The following is a 4,515-nucleotide window of genomic DNA, read 5'->3' as shown; positions in this document are numbered from 1 at the left end:
CACAGGTTTGGATGTCAAAGAGAGTGTCTTTGTTGACCTTCACCATGTCTTCAACAGTATACAACATTAAGGCACTCAATAGCTTTAAAAAATTATTGATTCTGGCCATTGCCTCGGCAAAAATGAAGACCTCAAAGGATTTCAACTAGAAATAAATCCGAAGAGATAGAGGTGGAGCTGCGCCCAAAATAGTAAAAAAAATATGATATATTTTTGCAATTATGTCCAAAATAACGTTGTAATTTGACTTTATATGTTTCAATGATTTAAATAGCAGCCACGCATCAACCATGCATCATATATGTGAGCCAACATACCCATACCAAAGTACAGTCTTCATAGAAAGATACCAATCAACCATGCACAATCTTTCACAGTACATTGTGAGCTTAAGGTTCCCCATCAAATGCATGAATGCTGGGATGAATCGAAAGCAAAGCAAGGCATTTGTGGTGTACCCAAAAGTTTCAACAGCTCTCTGGAGGATGTTGAAGTTGCTTGCCAGGGTTCTGTTTATGACGTGCACCCTTCTTCAGCTTTAGTTGAAGGAAGAAAATGCAAGATGCAGGAACCTACAAAAGGATCAATGCGAATTCCTAGTGCTTCCAACATGTTGTTTCTGAGGTTGTTCTCGTTCATAAGAAAGTCTCTACATTCGGCTTATATGAAAACATTGGAACACCTCTATGCTCAGTACAAGGTAGGAAAAACTGGCAAAGAAATCATCATAAGGAATGTCAGAATGATTATTGGCGATAAGTTGTTGATTGCAGCTATCCAAAGCATTCAAGGCCAGACTAAATGTACAGAAATGCTAAACAGAGTGGAGCATGATCCACATTCAATCCTGGATTCTGACAGGCTAAATCTAGATAATGAGTCTACTACATCCACAAACAAGAAAGATCATATGGACGTGTTTAATGGAGTATATAGTGTTCCCCATTCTTTGCTGGTATCCTACACACGGACAATAAATGCATTTCATCAATGAATCAGACCCTTGCAATTAGGCAATAATCCACATCTAGCAAATGTGCCGCAGCAATCATACTTCATGGTTTTAGCCATAGTAGAACACCTAATAATGGTCCATCATACGGTTTTGGTGTTTGTCTTGCTCTAGAAGATCACTCCTACCTTAGTGCTTCATTTTCGGATATTGACAAAAATGGTGAACAATGCATATATAGCAGCAAAAATGACCCCTCACCCGCCAAATTTAGCGGTATAAAGGATTGTGCATGAGATTATACTCAGAAATTGAGTTGCAAAGTTTGTCAAAATCCATATGTCAATCCAGACCCGTACCCAGTTATTGGAATGTGAAGAGATACGCGGAAATTAAGGTGCCCGGAATTCTCAACGGTGTTTGTGTTTGTGTTCCCCAATGGACATGACAAAGATGGAGATGTTGGTTATTTTGAAAAATAAGGCACAGTGGCACCTTTGAGTAATGGCATGCAGTCTATTCAATGAAGAAATGGATGTTTCTTTCTCAGGATCTTCAGTCTTCTGGGTGGAACTCTGATGGCTGAAATCAATCAGGGATCTCTGGACTCCCACTCAACCTCTTCACCTTCTCCTCTTTCTCCTTGAATAGTGCTAACAAGGATACACTGGATTTAAACCTAACTCCAGGAATATCTCCCATGGCATGGCCCTTTTGCCCAAATCCAGCGATCAACACCTTGTCATTTTCTTCAATGTAGTTCAAACAACCATCGTTGGGAACAAAAGCAGTAATCTTCTTTCCATTCTTAATAAGTTGAACTCTTGCACACTTCCTAATGGTGGAGTTGTGGCTGAAACAAGAGCGCAAGCTCAAGGAAATATTGGAGAAATAATATCAAATGCACACTTGCTTGATATGAATTTCGTTACCTCTCAAAGATTGCAGCATCATGAAATCAATCATTTTCTTAGTTCGCCTAATAGAAGCTATAGTTCTGGGTCATTGATTTCAAGCTATTCCATTGAAACAAATCCATGGAAATCACCTTATGCACAATACATTTTATTTGTTAAATGCTCAGCGTGAAAACTTACCTACAGTTAGTGCCTGTGGTGTCGGAGCAAATAATGCTAACAAGCTGACCAGAATTATTATAGAGAAACGGCTGAGTGGAATGACTGAGCGGATATAGGATGGCAAGACAGAAATGGTGAAAAATAACGTTGAGTTAAGGAGAGTTTCTCTGCGCAGCAATGAAACAAGAGAATACTAGTAATGCAGGCTAATATAAAACATTTGAATTTGCAGACCTAGGATGCCAATTTTTACTATTTCAGGATTATGGGTAGAGGTGGAGGACTGACATGCACATAAAGGCCATAGGAAAAGCTCACATAAACAAGTGGCTCATACTTGAGTAGGGCGGGAGATCGCCCTCTCTGATACCATTTTAAACACACACACGACAAAGACAAAATAGGAAAAATAAGCAGGAGAGTTCACTTATTATCAACAAATGATATACATTTATAGTACATGGTGTGACCCTTGGATTCATATTCCAAGTGGTCTCTTGGACTCCTTTAATATATTTGGCTTCCACACCAACCCTTAGAGGATTAGGTGTCCAACAAGTTTAATTTATTTAATCAACTTTTATTTCATTTTATTTTTTTACATTTCAACATTTTTACAAAATTGACTCTGTTTTTTAAGATATTTTATTTGGAAAGTTATTTAGTCTAATTTATTAAGATACATACAAAATTCTTCATACTTGTATAATTCCCTTTCAAATATGTCAATAACTCTTTGTATTTGTACTTCTTGAAACAAATGAAAAAAAAAAAGGTAATTTTACAATTGTTTGGGAAAATAATTATAAAGTTTCAATATAATCTTACCTATTCTCCCTTTTAGTGATTGGTTAATTTTCCTTGGGTCTATTACAAGGTAAGTCTTATTAGTGTATGCAAATTTGGAAAAGATTGCTCTCTTGAATGGAAACATCCATGTGAGAGAGAGCTAGTTGGATCCCCACTTAAGTCATGTTCATCAATAGATAGGAGTTTCAAGAAGTACAACATTAGTACAGGCTTCTAATGTTCTAGGTTCATATTCCAGTTCTTACTGTTCTACTCAATGGAAGAAGTGCTATGGTGCAATATTGTTGCTTCATATATTTTCAAATTTCTAAGATTTTCAAAGATTTAAATTATAGTCGGAAGGTTCATATTTATTGGGTTTCTATTGTAAATTTGTTTATACATTTGTGAATTCTCTCGTTTATTTTTTCCCTAATATAATACTATCTATTGTAGACCTAGATTAATCAAGGAGATGTTATCATCCAAGCATAATGTTTATGAAAAAGAATAACATAATCCTATCTTAAAGAAATTGGAAGGTCATGGTCTCCCAAGTTTGAAAGGGGATAATTTCCATGCAACACACAAGAAACATTAATCTTGCTTTATTAACAGAGAACTTGAGAGTAATATATTGAATTAGGTTTCTCATAAATATGATCTAAATCTATCTAGTTGTGGTGAAATTATGAGAGGTAGTTGCATGTGATGATGTAAATGTCTATAAAAATAACTTCACACTTGAGTAGAAGTAATAGTGAAGTTCTACACATCAAAATCGACAACATTCAACCAATTTTTGTAGAAATTGGCATGTGGCAAGGTCAATTATAGTTGGTATATTATTGTCAAACAACATTTCACATTATAATGACGGAGTTGTCAATTGGTGTTAATAATAATGTGTGTTGGTTTATCTACCCAAGAAGACTCTAAAACATGACTCCCTAAACCAAACCATGGAGCTAAAATATATATTTTTCTATAATACTCATCATTTTTCTATTTAAAAGTATATGATCCTTATAATTCTTAAATTATAACTTTATTTTGATTGATAGCTTCTCATCTACTTATTACCAATCTTAATATGAATATATTTTATTTTTCAACTACTTATGCCAATGAACCAAAATAATGTCAAACAATTTTTAATTTATTCATTTAATTAATTAATTTATTTATTTTTGACATTTTAAGGTTTTCTTGGAATTTTAAGTAGGAAGATCAATTCATCTCATTGGAGAAAGGTTCCAAAGGTGATTTAGAGCTTCATGGAGAGAGGGGCCCTCAAACCTATGTAGGTTTAGTTTGAAGGAACTTGGATGCTTTGGTGGGGGGTGAGGAGGCGGTGGGGGAGATTCTAAATTGAGGAGGATTGGGTTGTGACCAGAATAATCTCCTAGTGTAACCCATTGACATAGATGAGGATTAAAGTCTAGGAGGGCCTCCTATACAAGGAAACAATATAAGTGATTTGCAATATTTGTTGTCAAAATTATAGTGTTTTATAGGTGGGGATTAGTTTTGGAGGTCAAATGTTGATGAGCCCAACTTCTTTGAAGTATTAAATAAAAAAAATGAGAGAGAGAGAATCAAGGAGTCCCATAATTTAGACTCCCCCAAAATGAAATTTATATCCCCTCCCACAATCATTATATTGGAGTCAAAAGAGGTAAGTTTGATTATCAT

At 35.2% G+C, this 4,515-nt stretch overlaps 1 pseudogene; it reads left to right on the top strand.

Annotated features, from left to right (window-relative positions):
* The first annotated feature begins 359 nt into the window (after positions 1–359).
* LOC149163362 (uncharacterized) lies at positions 360–1,020 on the top strand (annotated as a pseudogene).
* Positions 1,021–4,515: the final 3,495 nt, after the last annotated feature.

This window comes from Pinus tabuliformis, chromosome 5_1 (genome assembly GCF_031772625.1).
Source record: "Pinus tabuliformis cultivar Carrire ecotype Pingquan chromosome 5_1, CPIR1, whole genome shotgun sequence".
NCBI classification, from domain to species: Eukaryota; Viridiplantae; Streptophyta; class Pinopsida; order Pinales; family Pinaceae; genus Pinus; species Pinus tabuliformis.
Note: the sequence above shows the minus strand (reverse complement) of the source record. Positions and strands in the feature narration are given on the sequence as shown.